Raw genomic sequence first — 21,413 nt, forward strand, 5'->3', positions numbered from 1 at the left:
TTGTTTTATTATTCCTTGCTTGAGGACAAGCAAAAGGCAAGTGTGGGGGATTTTGATGAGTGGCATTTATGCCACTCTTTTATCCTTTTTCTCTAAGGATTCTCCCCTCATTTGCACTTGTTTGGCCCTTTTTCTAAGCATTTTTACTTAGTTTTGCTTCCTCTTTTCTTTCTCCTTTATCTTCCCTTTTCTTAGTCTTCTCGCTTTGTTTTTATTGTGATTTTCATGCTTATTCTTTGTAGGAACCATTGGGATTTTCAAGAGGAGGAAGCTAAGCTCAAGGGAAGCTGGAGGAAGTATGATTCAGAAGAGGTTCGGCCGAACCTCCTGAAGGTGTGGCCAAACCTGCTCAGTGGTTTGGCCGAACGTCGAGGTAGGGACAAGATGCAATTTGGCAGTTTTGCAGGAGTGGCCGAACCACAGGAGTTCGACCAGACCAGGATCAGGGAGGTTCGACCGAACCTACCCATGGTTCGGCCGAACCTACCCTGTAGTCCGGCCGAACCTACCCTGTAGTCCGGCCGAACCTACCTTGTAGTCCGGCCGAACCTTCCCATTGATCGGTCGGACCTCTCCTTTTATCAGCTGGCTCTATACGGACTATATAAGTCCCATCTTAGAACGTTTGGAGAGATTAGATTAACTTAGTTTTAATTTTTCTACATTTTAGCTTAATCTAGAGAGAGAAACACTATTAGTCTTCATTGGTAGAGAGAGAAAGTGTGGTTTTCTTCATTGATGAACTTGGATTTTGAAGAAGGAGTTTGTTCAATTCTTTGTAGACCTTCATCTTCAATTAATGAGCAATCTCTTACTCTTTCTCTTTACCTTTGTTTTTTATTTTGCTTATTTGCTTTGATTTTTCTTCTTTGCTTATTAATCATGTTGATGGTTATTGATTTGATGATTGATAGTGTTTTCAATATGATTTGTGAGTAGTCACCTAGCCAAGGGTGTTGGGATGGTGTAGTTGCTAACTGTTCATGCTTATAATGTTGGGGTTATGTTAATGGTGATTAAAGTCTTTGCATGCTTGATATTCTTTGGTCTTCTTGCAAGTGCACATTGTTAGTTGATCAAAGATGAGTCTTTGCTAACAAGTAACGGAAGTTGACTTAGTTGAGATTCATTACTATCGATAATTCTTTGTTTGCACCTTCTAATATATGGTTCTAATGTAGAAACATAGAGGCTATGTTAGGAGAAGCCAATTAACCCCGGAAGGCGGTTAGATTGGACCCCTTTACTTCGGTATTCATGCATGTTTAGTTTGCCATTGATTTGCTACTTTGTTATTGCATGATCAAGCGTCAACTTCACCTACCCATTTCCCTTGGTGCCTAGCTATATTAATTTTAATCCATTTCGTTCTTAGTTTAACCTCTTAGTTATTCACACTTCTTGTTCCGAGATAGCTTAGACCCTAGGTAATGAATGCAGTGCTTAAGCATTTCTCCCTGTGGTTCGACCCCTCTATTTACCCTATACTCGTATTAGGTCAGTAGAGCGTTATAAATTCATTTGATTTAGGTTTACTCGCTCAACGACACGATTATTGCCTTGTCAATAACAAAAATCAAGCAAAACCATGTAGAAATATACGATTAATTAAAAACGCAAGTTTTGACATTGAAACTCCAAAGCAATTCAATAAATGAACAAAATTAATCAACAAATTGATCTCAATATAAAAAAATAGAAAAAAACACACTAGAGATTAGAACTGGAATAGATGAACATAAATAAATAAACGAACTTACATATAGAGGAATTTGCGCCGGCGTCGGTGTACAAGGAATCCGGCGATATGAGCGATGGTGACAGTTACAGAGGCAGATTGATGGAGAAGGTGAGTAGATGAGAGAGGAAGATAGAGAATTGGGGGTTTTTTCAGTTGTGAGCAGTGACTCTAGGGTTAGACTCAAGAACTCGGTGCCTGAAAAATGAAGAAGCGTTGATGAGGTGCGCTAATAAGCTGTATTATCCTGTCATTCACTAATAGTAAGTTAGCACCCACTAAAAATTGCTTAAGGGGTTAGTTTATTTGGTCAAATTTAATCATATACTTCGTATTAGTTTAAGACATCTCATGTATAGGTTCTTCACTTCTTTTTATTAGGATCTTGCTAACGAACGCTCCATGAGCATTGAATAAGCATTTAAAATATTACTTAAAGTGGACAAGTGGTATTAACTTGGGATTGCATGACAAAATCACGGGTTGATCGGTGTTATTAATGTTCATTTTAAGTTAATCTTTCTACTTTTAGCTAGCTAATCCAACGCTCCCGGGATTTTTGTTAGCTTTTGCCTTCTTATTATCAACATTTTATTACCTATGTTTATTGATAATAACAGATACTCATGTACAATATTCAAGTAGTAAATAATCGATTTACCTTTGCCTTACAAGGCTACAAGCGTTTATCATCAATGCTAAATGGAATGTAGAAAAAGCTCAGATAACAACTAATTTTTTAAAAGGATGAATATCAAACTGGTAACAAGATTTCTGACAGAATAGTTCAGTCTCATTTTTGTGACTGGTTATTAAGGTGGTCGCAAATATCAGGCGCAAATTAGCAACTACTTAGCATCTGCTTCAAAATTAGTCGCAATATATGCGACTACCGGTCTTTTTCAGTCGCAAAAATATTTTTTGTGACTGAATATAATGGTAGTTTCAAATATCAGTCGCAAATTAGCGACCGCATAGCAACTACTGCAAAATCAGTCGCAAAATTTGCAACTACCCGTCTTTTTAAGTCGCAAAAATATTTTTTGCAACTGAATATAAGAGTAGTTGCAAATATTAGTCGCTAAATTGACTTTTTCTTGTAGTGTAATAATCAGTTTCACGCGTATTGTTTTTATCATATCTTTTGATCCGGAAGTCCAAATAAGGAATATAATATGTCGTTGGAAAGCCCTTGAAGTTTACTTTCCAACAAAATTAGAATCTGATTACAATCTTTTGTAGATAAAAAGATATGGCCGAATTAGTGGAAGGGTGTCAGTTTTGGATAGAGTTTCATATCTTATTCATATCTTTTTCGTTAGAGCTTGGATTTAATATTATAATATATCATTGGAAATATAATTTCAAGATCTATCCAACCATATAAAATTTGGATAAATATTATAAGTCACAAAAATAAAATCTGAATATAATCCACTTTGTACAAAACAAGGATTCTAAAAAGGAGTAGTTTTATTCAATTTCAAACTCTTTGAAACATAATTATCAATCCTAACTCCATTAGGATTTAAAAGAACCTTCTAGAATATTCTTAAAGACTATAATCAATCCTTATAGCTTTAGGAATGATAATTAATAATAGGCCCTCCACTAGATCATTAGGCCGCATATAAAAACTAAATCGGGCCCAGTTTAGTATTTTGGCCATAACTTCCTCATTATTCATCGGAACTGGGCTTATAATATATCGTTGGAAAGGTCTTTTCAAACCCCATCCAAATACACTATTATTGGATTCTTATTATGGACCAAACTAAACTGGAATGCATGTTTTCCATAAATAAGGTAAGAAAAGAAGTATTTTCAAAAACAGAAAGAATATATATTTTAATTAAAACATCCTCATCACTAGACTTTTCACACTTTCGCTTTGTTCGATAATCAAATGACATGAAAGGTATTCATCACTGGGTTTGGTTTTGGGGAGACACATTTGGGTGTCTACAAGGGTAATGCTTGAAATATTCCCTACAAGTACTAGCATATATTTATATCAATACACCTAATCCAATCCATATCCTAGCCGAAATATCCATTCATACCCTTTTCCTAGCCCAAATCATAACCTAATTTTCTCTTTTCATGACCCTTGCCAAAAATCGAGAAAAACTGATTTCATGGCCCCATAACTCTGATTCAAATGTTTATTGGTTGAATAGTCTTTGATATAAACTTTCAAATGATATATCATAAGCCCAATTCCGATTTTAAATAAAAATATATGAGCAAAAGACTAAAACTCGACCCAAATCTGACACCCTTGCACTAAAACCCCTACATCAAAAAATCTACAAAAGTATTTCAAACTACGTTTATTTATGTTGGAAAGTAAGATAAGATTAAAAAAAAAAAAAAAACCTAGCCTCCATTGTTAATTTCGAAGGGGCTTCCATCGGATTCACCTGTGGAAAGCCCCAATCTTTGTTTACGTTTTTTTCTAGTTTTTTATATTATAATAATGTCTTACTTGAAAGAAAAGGTTTATCTCTTTGAAAGGCAAGGTTTTTTTTATCTCTTTCGAAAGACAAGGTTTTTCAAACTCCTTCGAAAGACAAGGTGTTATCTACGTTTAATTTGGTCTCCAGTTGTGCGAGGCTATGATTGATTATTGATCTGATTCGGGTTACAAAATTAGCAAAAGAAATTTCTTTTTCACAAAATTATGAAGCAGCGATGGATATACTCTAAAAGTTGTATGAAACAACGAATCGAGAATGTGTCGAATTGTTATATTTATGTACTTGGATTCATAATCCTTCCCCAATCAATTCTTGTTTGATTTTGTTAGATCTGTTTTCACTGATTGTCAATTGTAGATGACGTATGAATTTAATTAATGATATATAGTCCTTTAAGACTTCTTTCAAAAAAAGATGTGCTGGAAAGTAGACTTAAATACCATTCCAAAGCTATATTATTTGCCTTATTCGAAGTTACGGATCAAAAGTTATGGAGGTTTTTAAAGCAAAACACTGTAACGTCTCATGTTACAAAGCACTTTGGCATACACAATACTAAGAATTGTGGCACGACACAAAGAACCGTTGCATGGTACATACAAATCACCGTGTGACGGCACAAAAATTTATGCTCGGCCCCTCTTTATCCGCCTTCTTGCATATAAATACGACCCTAATTCTAGGATTTCGAATAGAATAGATAGAGAACAAAAAGAAAAAGCAAAATACAAGCATACACACAACAATTCAAGCCTTCAATCATCCTTATGCCTATTCTAATCATCGTTTTCAAACAATACAAAGTCCCTTTGCAATACTAGGAGTATTACTCATTAACAGGTGTAAAAAGTAAATTTTTTAGAGTTTTGAAAAATCAAAACTTTATTATATTATAACTTAGTTCTTTTATATTTTTTATTGAAGTTACTAGCAATTTATTCATGATGTAGCAATTTAAAGGAGATTACGTAATGTGAGTAATTAATTTATCTAATTACTTATATTATTTATTTTGCTACTATCATGTTTAGGGTCATTATTATGCTTTAACTAATAATTTTATGATGTTGCGTCCTGTAGGGAATAAATTTCAAGCGTTAACCCCTAGCTTGAACCCCACTGTGGTCATACACTAAAGTACGGTGGCGTCCAAAAGGGAAGAAGATAGAGCAAAAGAGTCGCCAACAAGTTTTAGGAACTTGTAAACCGTTCACGAGGTGAAGGTTACACCCCTTAACGATCCAAGAGATCGTCAACTCCATAAGGTCTAGAACCAAATAAGGGTTCAGGGATGAAGGTACAAATCCAACCTAAAAGAGATTGAACCTGCCCTAATAATAGGCCTCTACTTTATTCTGATCGTATTCATGTGCGCTTTTTAATTAACATGCAAATAGGATTAACCCTAAACCTGTTTATCTATGTTGGTTGAATATTAATGCACAAACAAATCTATTATTGGAGATCACTTGAATTTATAATCACATTAACCCTAAACAAGATTATTAATTATCTTATTAAGCGTGATTACAAGTACCAAATTCCCTTTAAACATGCATAAAAGGTGTGATCAAGCAATAAAAATAAACTATCAAGCAACATAATAATAAATATCACAATAATAATCATGAATAGTAATTATAATAACAATCATTATAATAATCATAATAATAATAATATCATCATAAAAAATAATCATATTAATAATCATGATCATAATAATAATAAAATTATAATCATAATCAAAACAATTATAAAAATAATCATAAATCATGTTTAAAGCATAATAATAGCAAGATCCTAGGCATGATACTAACAAGATTAATAACAAACCCTAGCATGTCACTAAGCAATAAAAATCAAATCTTTAACCCTAACATGATACTAGCAATCATAAATATTAGGAAGAACATAGGAAGCATCGCAGGAATCATAATAAGCACATTTCATATTATAACCTTTTCCCTAAACATGATACTAGGAATATCATAATAACAATATAAACATGATTTCTACATCATAATATCAATTAAAACCATTAAAGCACTTACTTTGATGCCTCGTACCTCTTTCTAATAACAAAATACACACGTTAGTAACTTCAAGGAAAATAATAATCAAACAATTAAACTAAATAATTGAAATAGAGATTTGGGACCAAACCCTCGGAAATTAAACCTTTCACGTCTAGGGCGAAGGCAACTTCGAATATGGCTAGGTGTTTCTAGATCTTGCGAATGCGGAATTTTGTATGTAAAAAAGCAATTTTAGAAAAGAGAGAGATGGTGAATGATTAAAGAAGAGAATGAGTGAATTAATTGAATGGAAACTGATTGTAGGTGAATGTTAATTAAAACTGACTGTTGATGAGAATTGGTGAATGAAAACGGAGTTTTTAATACGTTATTTATAGAGAAAATCAGCCAAAAAGATAAAATTAACAAAACAGAGTCTGGCGCACGAAAAACTGAGCTGGCGCCCACCCTGGCTAACTAGCGCCAGGCACCAACACTAGCGCCAGGCGCCAAGTGCCAGGTCTGGTTCCAGGCATCAATGCCTGGAGTCAGGCGCCAAGCCTGTTTTTAACGCGTTTTCGAAAATCAGATAAGTTTGCCGTACTGGAGGATAAAATCATATATTTTCCTCAAAAATGCTATTTGATTTTAATTAAAACTCTGAAAAGTCAACAAAAGTCAATTTATCAATACTAATTGAATTAGGAATGAGAAGAACCTTCTAGAAGATTCTAGAAGACTAAAACCATTCCTAATTGCATTAGGAATGATAAATCATATTAGGCTCTCCCCTACATCATTGGGCCGCATATAAGGCTCAAACCGGGCCCAGTTTAGTAAATTGGTCATAACTTCCTCAATATTCATCGGAATTGGGCTTATAATATATCGTTGGAAAGCTCTTGTCAAGCCCCATCCAACTACACTACTATTGGACCCATATCATGGACCAACCAAACTGGATTGGCTGTTTTCTTAAAATAAGTTTTCAAAAACAAAGAGAAGAGAAAAGAAAATAAAACTTTCCGCAACACTAGACTTTCCACACTTTCACTTCATTCGATTATGATTCAACGCGAAAGGTACTTATCACTGGGTTTGGTTTTGGGGAGACACAAATGGGTGTCTACACGTCCAGTATTTATGTCGTACTATTTTATTTATTTTGATAATTCTCTTGCATGTTTAGTCAAGAATATATTATCGAAAATTATGATTAATAAGATAATTTGGAAACCCGGATTAGATTCCCTATTATATTAATCTTGTCGACATTAATAAGTGATCATAATACTTAGAGTTTTATGTGCATTAATATTCAACCAACTTAGTGATATTAATTTGGAGCAAATTTTATATTGTTTGTATACCTTTTAAATTGCAAAGAGTACTTTTCACAATAATAAGGCCAATACGAGCAAAGTTGACTTCTATGACTCCACTTCATACAATCATTCACGATCCTTCATAGTAGTTCATAACCATATGGAGTTAGTAATATCATGAATATGAATGGCGTGTAACCTTCATTGATTTCATCATTGTTGACTTTCGGTTTGTCCCTTTTCATGGTTAGCTTTATTGATCCATGAATGGTTTAAAAGTTCCTTAAAAACTTGTTGGCGGCTCCCTAGTTTTTTGTCCCTAATCGCATAATGTCAAATCCCACTTTCTAGGATTTCCAAGCATATTCACAACATGCTTAAGTAAGCGTGTTTTAATTGACGCCTACAACCCTACATCTGCAAATATAGTGTTTCATGTACTATGAAAGTGTTTTACGTATTCAATGAGACATTCACCAAAAACTTGCGCTATAAACATATTATTAACTAGTTTCATTATATGAAATAATATTCATTCTACTAATTTTATGTAGGAATAATTGACAAAAATAATCCCAACTTTCGCTGATTCGCTCAAAATAATCCCAATTTTGGATTATTTTTAAATAATCCCAACTTTAGGGGTTATTCGCTTTAAACGATCCCAAGTGACCGGTAACTTGCTAAAGAGGGAATTTTATTTTATTTTTTGTTTCAGTGACATGTTTCACCACATGGTTGGTTGATATTTTTTTATTCATTTTTCAAAAAAAAAAAATAACTTGAAAACCACCACCATCAACCTCCGGATTCCGGTAGGCGGCAACCTTCTCCCACTGCCCAGCCATACCCCCGCCCTAACCGTCGCGCCAAACTGCCTCAACCCCGTGCTGGCGTCGGCTCCGGCGTTTCCCCCTTCCCTTACCCCTGAACCACTTAAACCACCACCGTAAACCCACCTTACCAAACCCCAAAAACACTTTAAATAACCCATCCCCACCGATAAAAACCCCAAATCGGCCCTCCCCCAACCTCGGAACCCTAGCGCCGAGGGTTTTGAGGGTGGGGGAGGGTCGATTGGGGTGTTTTTGCGGTGGGGCTGGGTTATTTTAAGGGTTTCAGGGTTTAATTTCGGTGGAGGCTTGGTGATTTATGGGAGGAGGACGGAAGCGCCGATGCCGGCATGTTGGAGGAAGGTTCTGGGAACCGCACCAGCGTGACAGAGGTTGGTGGCGGTGGTTTGGGGCTTCGGAAGCAGCCGGCGGTGGTGAAAGGGAGGCGGTCGTGGGTGGGATGTTTATTTTTTAAAAAAAATAGTTTTTTTATTTTAAAATTTCAACCTATCATGTGGTGATACGTGTCCTCGTAACCTGATATAACAGTTTAGGTGATCGGTTGGGACCGTTTAAAGCGAATAACCCCTAAAGTTGGGATTATTTAAAAATAATCCAAAGTTGGGATTGTTCTGAGCGAATTAGCGAAAGTTGGGATTATTTTTGTCAATTTTTCCTTTTATACAAGCATTAAAAGTTATCACATTTTTTTATCTACGTTGTTGTAAAAAAAATTCAGTTTAATTCTTGAATTTACTACGTCTAACTTCATCAGGAGGAAGTCGGACTCCTATTGAAGAATCAACTTAACTTAAAAAGAGTTTCGAGACTTGTCCAACAGTGAGTCTCGAAAGGTCGGGAAGATATTGCTCATGCACATTTACCCCATTCAGCTCGAAAATTTAGGATTTTTTTAATGCTTGTAATAAACATATGTACTACTTTACACGACTTAAAGCTGATTTTTGTTCATGCATGCAAACCTCATATTTTTTTTTTAATTTAATAAATAAACAATACAATATGAAGACATAAATTTATGGACATGGTTTCTAGTCTTTTTGCCACCAAAAGAGTGTCACGTACGTATAGAGGATGATAGCTTAAAACAAGAATCAGATTAATAGTTTACGTGACTATTTTATCTTAACGATAAACAAATGATAACTTTTGTTACTAACAAAAAAATAAAGGTATTGACAATATAGAACTTACCCCAATAGTAGCATTATCAGACAACACCTCTATAGCAGGCAATATACCCCTATTATATAACAGAAGAAAAAAGCATCAAAATATAGTAGAAATTTTTCACTTAGCACGAAATTAAAATATTTGATAAACTCTAACAAATGTAGGTACACCAAAGCATATCAACATTCTCTTTCCCAAAATTAAATTTTCTTACATTTATTAGAATGTGTCAAAGATTACATCACACATGTCCAACTAGCAAAATTTTTATTTCTATATGCAAATATTGTGTAGTAAGAAATGAGGAAATAATTAGTTCCATAATAATTTTAATATTTTTAGTCATAACAAAAATATCCCAACCATAAATAGAATGCAGCAAAATGACAACTCCCCCCAAACTAACACAAATTATTTCGAGCTATTTTGTATATATTCACTCATGCGCACACTAAGAAACTTCGTAATATGTCATCCATCCCAAAATACTCCAAATAAAGCCGGCTTAGTTATGGAGTTCCTTACTATATGAGTTTCCAATAAAAAATTGTGTTTTGTAGGTATTTGTATATAAAATCATTTTTAAAGCAAAGCGTATGCATTGAACATACTCCCACTAAAGATCGTATTGTTCCCATTACACCTGAACACAAGGAGATCCTCTCTTACTAATCGCCTGACCTCAATAACTAAAAGGTGAGGACCCGATCACAAGGTTGTTTCGATATCATTTGTAACACTTTGACCACTAAGGGTAGTTTCAAAATCAGCAAAAGAGAAGGACTATTGGTCCCGTAGATCAGCACAAGTTCTTTAGCTGCATTTTTTCCTCATTCTTGCTCACCTACAAAACATCTCATGAGGTCACCCGTCCTAAAGCTACTCTAAGATAGGCACACTTATGTATAAAGTATCTTCTTATATTATATTACCTCAAATAATATGTACTTTAAAATTTTCTAAATATTTGATTAAGAGGCACAAATACTGTAATTAAAGGGTTTTAATAAAGTAATTTTTATTTTGTGAAAGAAATTTAAATATGGGAAACAATAATGTTTCCTAATTAAAATATAAGAGGGGCAAGGATGTCTTTAATTCTTAAATGTAATTTATGTAAATAGCCAAATCCTGTTTGTTTGTTTTTTTTTTTTTTTTTTTTTTTTCAACCAGAAACTAAAAGAGAACTACAAACTAGTAAAACTAGATAGAGAAACCCTACACCGATTAGCCAGAGTATGAGCTTGGTTCACCTGTTCCCGTCCTACTTTCCAAATAACACAAGTTTGGAATAAGGCTCCCACCCTTCTAATTTCCTGTATTAGCCAGAAAGTTGAAACCTCAGTCTTCTCCGTTTTGTTCAAGAGATGAATAATAATAGCAGAATCCATGTAGACTGTTACCCTTTCATACCCTAACTCCTTCGCCATCGGATGCCACCCAAACACGCCAAAAGTTCTGCATGCAAAGCAGAGCTTGTTCTGATAAAGTTCCCTCCACCATCAGCATACGTTATCTCATAAGTAGTGGCAACCAAAGCCATACCTGCATTCCCCGAATGTTTCTGCCATGAGCCATCCGTCAAAATAATAATTTCTTGACCTTCCCCTAAGGGGTGGCTGTGGGGGAACGCATGAGTCCCTATGTTTACATTAAGAAAGACTAGGGGAGGTCCTAACTGCAGTTGGTTAGGGCTAGATCTCTCCACCTCCGTGTCATTGAAGGTATAATTCTGGATCCAGGGTCCCAACGGAGTAGATTCATCAATTTCTGGGTTAATACCCAAAGAACAATTCTTCCAAGCATACTGAGCTATAGTACACATTCTGAAAAGATGTTGAGTACTTTCCTTGTCGTCACCATAGTAGTCACAATTTTCTTGAATTGGGACTCCTCTATGTTGTAGGTTTGCCTTTACAGCCAAGCCATTTAAAACCAGTATCCACATAAAAAGACTCCATTTAGGTGGAATATTAAGCTTCCACAGCACCCTAAAAAAGTCTCTCTCGGAATCCTGTAAAGCATCCCTTTCCTGAGAAGAAGTAGAAAAGCATAGCCAGTCTTAACTGTGTAAGAGCCAGAACGATGATGGAACCAATAGAGGAAGTCTGATTCCTCTCTTGTCGGTAGTTCCATGGCTAAAATATGTTGTGCCGACTCCCATTCAAATCGCTGACGAACAATTGTCGCATTCCACTGCTTTCCAGGCCCTTGATGAAGCAAGTCCGCTACCCGACCTTGACCTACTCCCCTCAAGAGTTGGTTTGAATGTAAGACTGGAACATTGCCATTCACCCACTGGATATTGGCATATTTCACTCTCTCTCTGTTGCCTATTTTCTAAGAAAACTCTGCAATGAATTTGTTATCAATCTTGTGAAAGCCCCGTCGACTCCAATAAGCATTTCCCCGAACGCCGGTGATAGGATGTCCTACACATAAAGTGCAGGGATGAGAAGGGTCGTACGCCCTTGAGACTAACAGTTGTGAATTGCAGTGCATACGATGAACTTGTTTGAATAGCAAAGCATCATTTAGAAGAGCCGTCGACCTTATCCCTAGGCCTCCCATTCCTTTTGGTAGATGCAGGATTTCTTTTCGCACCCAGTGCATACTCTTCACACCGTTATTGGCCCACCAAAAACCAGAAATATATAATACCATCAATCTTGTTGCAAATAGAAGCTGGAAGCTTAAAGCACTTCATTACATGAGAAGAAATGCTAATTAGAATTGAATTGATGATTATCAATTTTGCCGCTTGGAAAATCCTCAAAGACCCCCAACTAGCTACCCGCTTAGAAACATTATCCACTAGAAAGTGGAAACTCAAGCTCTTTTTAGCCATTAGATCCACCGGTGCGCCAAGGTGACGATCCATAATCGAAACATGTTGAACTTTAAGAATGCTTTTATATCGGTTCACATTCTCCTAGGACACCAAACTACTAAATTTGACGCAAGGTTTACTCAGGTTCAACTGTTGTCCATAAATATCTCCAAATCTGTGAAAAACCTCTACCAGCGAAGCCCAAGAGTCATCTGTAACCTGAAAAAACACCATGGCATCATCAACAAAAAATAAATGTGAGATCGAGGGCGATCTCCGCATAACCTTTAACCCTTTGATGAGATTAATATTTTCAGCCATCAACAACATCCTTGAGAGGATATCCATACAAAAAAAGGAACAGATAGGGAGAGAGAGGGTCTCCTTGTCTCAAACCACACTCTGGGTGGAGCACCTCTGACACCTGTCCATTTACCAGAGTTCTGTAAGACACCGTCGAAATGCATTGTGAGATTCTATGAATCCACCAAGCAGGAAAATCATACGCCTGTAAGACCTTTAGGAGAAAGGTCCAATTCACTCTATCATAAGCTTTTGACATATCAATTTTAATTGCTGCCTTGTCAGCCCTTCCTTTGTTGGTGTCGATCATATGTAAAAGTTCATGGCTTAGAAAAATATTATCCATGAGATTACTAACTCCATATGGTTTGGAACCACGAAAGGAGGATCGGGGATGATGGTACGAAGTGATTCATGAAGTCACATTCGCCCGTATTGGCCTCTACTCGATTCTTATAGTGAAAAGTGATTCCTGCGATCTCAAAGGCATACAAACAAAAATTCAATTTGTTCCAAACTATTGTTATGCTAAATTGGTTGAATATTAATGCAACACATAATTTTAAAATATCGTGATCACTTGATTAAACAACAAGATTAAAAAGGAACCTAAACCGGTTGTCCAAATTATCTTATTAGGCATGATTTTCAATTACATATTCCCTTTAAACATGCAATATGGTGATCATAATAACAATAGAATTACCATTAATATTGGAAGCAATTTAACAATAAATTGATAGTCAAATCAAATAATAATAATAACCTAATCATGATGCTAGCAATATAAAAATAAAATAAGAGTAATTAAATTAATTACTCACATTCCGCGCGTTCCTTTAAATTGCTACATCATGAATAAACTGTTAGTAACTTCAATAAAAAAAAAATAAAGTAAATGAAAATTAAATTAAGAAGTAGAGTTGATTTGGTCCAAACCCTCAGTTAATTCTACCTTTTCACGCCTTGGTTTTAAGTATAGAACTTCAGGTAAAGTATGGACTCCTTGGAGTGCTTAGGGGAAGTATTTTGAGAGAATAGGGTAACTAGTATTTTGGCTAAAGAGGGAGAACAGAATTATTTGATGATCAATCTTGTTGATGATTGGAAAAGAGGTGATATGACCTCTATTTATAGAGAAAAAAGAGATGTCGAAAAAACAAGATAAGATCCGAATTAAATCGGAATAAAACTCGATAGACAACAGTTTTTTCGGTTTTTGTTTTTATCATATCTTTTGATCCAGACACTGGAATAAGATGAATAAGATATTGTTGAAAATATCTTGAAGTATACTTTCTAACCCAATTGGAATCAGATTAAAATATTTTATAGAATAAAAGATATGGCCGAAATAGTGAGACGGTGTCAAATTTGGATAAAGTTTGACATTATATTCATATCTTTTCTGTTATAGCTCGGAATTGATATTATAATATATCATTGGAAAGATAATTTCAAGGGCTATCCAACCATATAAAATTTGGATAAAAATATGAGGCATGAAAATAATATCTGTCTATCTTTGAACGTCTTTCAATTCGGATAGAAATAGGACTTTCAAAATGAAAAGTTTTATTCAATTTCAAACTCTTTAATCTTATCTTTTCAAAAAGGATAATTAAGATATTTTAGAAACTTATAGAAGCTTCCAATTAATCCTAATTGGTGTAGGAATGGGATTAAATAATTTGGACCCTCCACATGATCATTGGGTCGTAGGTAAGGTGGGCTTAGGTTCGGTTTGGGCTCAGTTTAATATTTTGGCCATAAATTATTCGTTATAACTCGAATTTGGGCTTATAATATATCGTTGGAAAGCTATTTTAAAGCCCCATCCAACTATTTAATCATTGGACCCAGATTATGGACCAAAATAAACTGGATTAAACGTTTTTATAAAAAGGACACGAAATGAATGATTTTAAAGGACACGAAATGAATTATTTTGGGTTTAAAGGCACGAAAAGAGGAAAATAAGTTATTTTTTGGAAATGGGCTAGGAATTGTATTGGTTTATGAAATGGAAATATGGATATAAGCACTCGAAAGATTAAATACTCAACCCGACCAATAATGGCGGTGAAAGGCTATTCATCATCGGGTTTGGTTTTGGGGACACATTTTTAGGTGTCTACAGTAACCTTCACGGGTCAATCGTTGTTGCCTTTCGTTGTCCCTTAATCGTGGTTGCCTTTTATGATCCGTGAACGGTTTACAAGTTCCTAAAAAACTTGTTGGCGGCTCCCTACTTTCCTTGTCCTTAATCGTATATGTCAATTCCCACTTCCTATGAGTGTCAAGCATATTCACAACATGCTTTACGTAGGCGCACTTCGAACGACGCCTACAAATAGCCATTGGTGAGGAGCAGGATTTCCTCCCAGACTTGTTGCCGATCTTCGACTTTAGGAGCCCCGTACAAAAACAAAATATGTCTAATATTACCATTAGCTTCTTCCATCTTACAAAATATGTAATTAGGAGAAGTACTAATACAAGAAGCATCACCTAGGACCCAACCAAACAAAGCTAAACCGCCCTTAGAGCCTACCGAATCCACTCCATAACAAAAATTTGAAGTGAATTTTACAACAAGATCATTAACACTATTTAAAGACATCTTAGTTTCCAATAAAAATAAAAGCGAAGGCAACTTAGTAGAAATTAACCACACGAGATAAGGATGAGTAGGGGAGAGTGGGTCATTTAGTCCCCTACAATCCCAAGTGATTAACTTCATATGTCCATCGGGTGTTGTTCCGGTGCAGCCACCTCACCATTGTGAATCACTAACGAGTCAGCAAGAACCTGTTGAACTTCCATATCAAAATCATCCAAGTCATCAAAAAACTTCGAAAAGACCTCCTCACTCCTTTGCTTTTTTGGCGGTTCTGAGTCAGAGGAGGAGGAAGCAGCAGCCCGCTTTTTGCCACCTTTCCTTAGCAGATCGGAGTTGGGTTTTACACCCCTGAGACGCGCGCTAACGACATCTCTGATGGCTTTGGATTTAAACTCAAAACCACCTGATTTGTCACGCATCCAAACATTGAATCCATCCTTGTTCACCCAACGATGAAGAGTTTTAAGCCTCTTTTTTTCGACCCAGCCCATATCATAAGAGCTAGCTCGAATATTTTCATCATCACATGAGTTAATCGGAGTGTGTTCAACACTGCGGGGCCTCTTCCCTTTCTCCTTAATAGCTTGTTCCTGCAAAATTCACTTACATAAAAGGAGGACGGTTAGAACACAAGAGAATTCGGCAAATCAAACTCCGTCATTGGCAAATTTTGGAACTCTCCCCCAAATGAGTTAGGGGAATCCGGCAGGCAAAGCGCTCTCGCTCGATCAGGAAACACCCTGCGTGCTCGTGAGATCGAGAGGGACTAAACCAATCTACGCCCTACTTCAACGAAATTTAAGTGATCAGTTTCAATAAAGTTATCATACGAGGCATCATGGTCCCCATTAGCCGCACCCATAACTGGCTGCTCTAATGGTGCATCAACCACGGCCAAAGAATCCCGGTGCGGTATGTCTTGCAGTAGCCCAGTTGGCTGATTCCCCTCCCTGTCCATTGGATTATCCTAATTTTCAATCCCCTAGACCTGAAACAAAGTCCTTTGAGGAATTTCACCTTCCTCCCTGGTGGCGGCAGCTGAAGAAGACTCACCAACTTCAAAAGTTGAGCCACCAAAAAACGGGATCGAAGGCTGAGGGGGTATATATGTCTGATTGAATAGGTGGGCTTTGAAAAGAAGGATTAATTCTGTGGGTCCTATAAGATTGATTATTTGACCTTATAGGTGAAAAGGAGGGAGACGGAGTAAATTAGGTAGTGTAATTGTTTGAGAGGGAAGGTAAGCCCAGGTGCAAATTCGAAGATGGATTATTTAGGTTGGGCATGGTGAACTCAGCATAAGGGTCATGATTGAGCCTAATCCTTTGACCAGGAGACCTATGCACAGCTTATTGGCCTATTCTGGCTTCTCTTGAATTACTATCTTCCATACCCGAGCTACTCGAACTTCTAGATCCAGTAAAATAAACTATATCATTACTCTCATTCGAGTTGAAGTCCGAATCAGAGTTATCATCAAATTGGTTTCGATCCGGCAGCGGCAAGTCTTCTAGTTCCTCGAGCCTTGTTAAATTCACTGTTGTGTTTTGAAACCTAAAAGTGTTCGGCAACCCTTGAATAAAGTTAGTATAGTAGGGATAGTCTAAGGGCCCATGCAACACCCTTAGGCCATCCCTTTCCACAGCTTCCAAGCGTCTAGAAAGCCGCCTAGACGCTACATCAATACGCAAATTACAATTGCTAGAATTGTGCCCAACACGGCCACATCTTTTACAAAAACGGAAAATACATTCTTACCTGAAGTAGACCCATATAACAAGGCCTCCTTGAATAGGAAAATAGCAGCCAGGGATTAGCGGTTGAGTCATATCCACCACCATTCTCGCACGTAGATTAGCCCTGATCGGAAGCCGCCCATTCACTATAGGCTCCAGTTCGTCCAGGTAGCCCAAATGACAGAAGATACGCCTTACCCAAGCTTCTGTGGGAAATTGTAGGGGTAACCCATACACTCTCACCCAAATTCTCGAGGTTGAGAAGCTGATTTGTTGAGGGATAAGAGTGACATCATACCGGCTTAAATTAATAAGACGGTCATCAAAAGTTGTCGTATACTGCCGCACTAATCCCTCCAAGTCACTTTCATCAAGACATTCGAAGAGGAAGTAATCCCCCATACGATGGACCCTCACATGGCCCCTAGAGATCCGTCGTTGGTTAATGATATGTTGAACATAGGTAGCAATAGGGGGGTTTGGGCCAATAAAAATACCAATTGCACAACGGTTGAAGTTAATAACTCCTAGTGCATTAAAGTTGGGATGAGGGGTGATAAGGACTCCCATTCGGTGAGGCCTGTTTTGGTTTTCATTAGGGTTAGGGTTTTGATTATTCTCCATGACAGGAGGGAAAAACAGAAGAAGGGGAAGTTGAATAGACAACTGAAAGAAGGACAGAGAAGGAGATTGAGATGATGAGATTGGTATCAAGCAAATTCCCTTCTTATACTAATAAAACTGGAAGTTTAAAACAAGAAAACAAATGCAAGGGGAACAAGTGGCATAGCATTCATTGCACTGAAGATTACTTCCCCAAGTGAACTTATTATCCTCTTTGTTGGGATCTAGGAGGCAATAAAGCTGCAATAAACCGATTGGGGGGGCTGAAAAAGGTAAGGATATGGAAAGGTTTTTGGAAAGATTTTTTGATAAAGTTATGATTAAAGGTTAAAAGAAGAAGATTGCAAATAGCGAGCTCCAAGAACAAACAATCCACTAAACAATAAAAAGGAAATCTTGGGTAGCAGCAGCTATCAAAGTAAAGAAAGCTAGGGTTAGGGTTTAGAGAAGGAAGAAAACTCACTTTCTAGTGAGAGAAGCTCTCAACTTAGTAGAGAAAAAAAAAAAGACTTTGAAAATTTATGGAAGCCTATATATACCTAATGATGAGGATCATACCTTTATTTTTCCATAAATTAAATTTACAAAATCCTAAAATTTTCTCTTCTTTTCTACTCCATTCTCATGATTCTATCTCTTCTCCCTCTTAATTTCATGTGCCAACCACCACAAGAACATCACCACCCACCAATGGCACTAGTGCCGGTGACCAGAAACAAGCAGCAACACCCAACAGTGACTTACACCCCTCCTTATGTTTTCTTTAGTTCATTTTAGCCCTTTAAAATGAAAAAAAAAAAAAAAATACCTCTCTTCTTATTTTAATTATTAAATTTCATACTATTAATAATGTTTAAAATCAAACTCTAATTGTAATTAATGATAATTATATATTATTAATTATATCATAATTCCAAATCATATTAAGTGATTAAAAGCCCCAATTTAAAAATCCTAGGTATCTAATTTTAACGATTTATGATTAGGGTTGGATAGTATGTTTTCAAAGTGTAAATTAAGTTTACTATATGATGAATTAAATTTTAAAGGAATATCATATTTATGAAAATTTTCCTAAATACTGGTTTTAATGTTTTTATAAAGAGAAATACCCATGAAAAAGAGGTTAATTGGAGGTTTAACAATAATTCATATAATTTAGAAAGCTTTTTTTAATAGGAATTTTGAAAGCTTTAATGCTTCTATATATTTGCTAGAAACTGTGTATATTAGTGTCCGTAATTGTAGGATAATGAATTAGGGTTTTCTAATGGTTGGGTCTGACTTGAGGTTGTATTTGAGGTATGTACATGAGTAAATACAAAGTACTTATTTCCCATGTAGTATAATGTTAGAAATTATTTGGACTATATCAAGCATGCTAGTATCAAAACTATGATGGTTAGTGATGATTTGTGTGGACAAGATTGATAATGTTCAATGGTCTTTTTAGCTTTTTCATTAAATGTAAGCACAAGGAAGTAGGTTAAATATTATACATGAGCTTGGTGCAAGATTTATCGAGTATGAGCCATGTAATTATTTATTAAGTATGAGTTATACATGAATTACCAATCTATTGATTTTATTATGAAGGAAGGAGCAGGCCTGACTTTGGAGCGTTTCTTTCGGAGATAGTAGGGTTAATTATGACATGTGTCATGATATATTTGGTTTTTTCATAATTTTATTAATTATTAAATATAACATTTATTTCTCAATTTACATACCAAAAAATTTTCAGTTAAGATTTTGGGGGGTCACTTTGGTCCTTAAGGACACAAATTAGATTAAGCTCCGAAATGGAAAAAAAATAATTAAAAGCCTTGTTTTGCATGTAGAAAATATTTCAATTTGTGTATTTTTATTTTTTTAGCCTTGAAAATTGCTCAGCTAAGTTGTTGGAAATCTTTTTGAACATTCATATATCCAAATTAAGCCCAAAATTGGCTAAGAAAAAGATAAATTCCTTATTTTATGTGTCAATAGTATAACTTTTTGACATGCAAAATGAAATGTTATTTTATTTCCAAATACCAAGTTTAATTTAGACCCATAAAGGACAAAAATGACCTTCAAAATCTTATCCAAACAAATTTCAAAGCTAAAATAACGACACAAACATTGATATTTCTTCAAATGCAAAATGAGAGTTAAGCACAAATTCAGGTACTCAATTCTTCCTTTTTTTCACCGTTTAGGTACTTAATTTTTTTTACTTTGCTTTTGGGTACTGAGTAAAGAATTCCAGCCAAAAAAAATAAATCAGCCTAAGAATTCAGTACCTTTGGTTAAAGAATTCAATACCTTGGTTAAGAGAAAGTGGGCCCCACCCGATTAAAAAAATTTGCGGGTCACCCTTAATTTTTTTCCCTTTCTTATTCTTTATTCCCCCTTTTTGCTCCCTTTATTCTTTCCTTTTCTGGAAATTCTTCTGCATCATTGTCGAAGAACACGAGCAAGCTTGGGCTCGATTCTGGGGAAAATGACACCAAAATCCGATTTTTTTGAGGTAAGCTCAATTACTCATGGATTATGTTGATATTTTGATATAAATTTTGAATTTTTTGCCCATTTCTTGATGTTATTTGCGACCTAGGGTTTTCGATTTTTTGGGTTTTTTTTTAACAAATTGATGATGTCGATTTCTTGTGTTTTTTGTGTTAAATTTGTTGCCTTGTTGTTGGATTAAGCTAGTGTTGTTGTTGAATGTTGATTGCATATTGTTTAAATTGCGCAAGGGTTTGATTAGTTGATATGTTGTTAGCACTAAAACAGGGGAGGTTTTGGTGAAATTGTGTGTGTGTGTATGTGTGATTAGTTGATATGTTTTTCGCACTAAAGCAGTCCATGATTTTGAAGCTTACTATTTCTGTTTTTTCCAATTTGCAAGAGGCTGATTTTGTGGCTAGTATACTGAAGAAGTAGCAGCAGGGGATGAATTGAAGAAGCAGCAGCAGGGGAAGAACCTAGCAGCAGCTTATGTTTCTGTTTTTTTTTTTTTTTTTAATTTCTGAAAAATCTGGGAAAACCTTGTTGAAAAATTTGTGCCTAAATAGACATGGTGAATGAACATTTTTTGATGATATTTGTTGCTGGTGTATTGCTACAGCTTCTGCGTTGCTGTTTTTGTTTTTGTTTTTTTTTTTATTGAAATTGAATCAGGGAAAATCGTTTTGGATGAATTTTGTTAAGAAAACATGGTGTGTTGCTAGTGTTTTGCAAGGTGTTTTCATGGCATTTTTTGGCCAAGTTCATGCCCCTTTAAATAGAGTAATAACGGCTATTTTATAAGTCAAAGTTAAGAATTTTTTTTTAAAATATTAATTTTTTTAATTAGGTATGGTTAGTGATGAGTTAGTGGTGAGTTAGTTCACCTGAAAATCACTTGAGTACCCAAAAGCAAAGCAAAAAAAAATGAGTACCTAAAAGGTGAAAAAGGAAGAATTGAGTACCTAATTGTACTCTTAACTCTATGCATTTATTTAATTTTTTTGCTAATATATAAGCTTAATTTTGATCCATAAAAGACCAAAATGACCCCCATTTTGCAATTAAAAAATAAAGACATGTATATTGTAAGAGATATCCTAGCACGCAAAACATGACATATACTTTTTTTGGCTAATTTTCAGCTGAATTTGGAACCAAAAAGTTAAAAAAATGACCCCAAAAACCTTACTAGAGCAATTTCTGAACTATAAAAAATCAC

At 35.5% G+C, this 21,413-nt stretch overlaps 1 long non-coding RNA gene and 1 pseudogene across 1 annotated transcript in view; both read right to left on the reverse strand.

The window, feature by feature from the left end:
- Positions 1–2,028, reverse strand: part of LOC145559748 (uncharacterized) — a 75,749-nt gene extending 73,721 nt beyond the window's left edge. The window contains exon 1 of the long non-coding RNA XR_014092919.1: positions 1,761–2,028. This is a non-coding gene — a long non-coding RNA (uncharacterized LOC145559748). The remainder of the gene's footprint in view (positions 1–1,760) is intronic.
- Positions 1–21,413, reverse strand: part of LOC145558516 (secretory carrier-associated membrane protein 1-like) — a 196,802-nt pseudogene that overhangs the window by 78,913 nt on the left and 96,476 nt on the right.

The sequence above is a fragment of the Chenopodium album genome, chromosome 9 (assembly GCF_948465745.1).
Source record: "Chenopodium album chromosome 9, dcCheAlbu1.1, whole genome shotgun sequence".
NCBI classification, from domain to species: Eukaryota; Viridiplantae; Streptophyta; class Magnoliopsida; order Caryophyllales; family Amaranthaceae; genus Chenopodium; species Chenopodium album.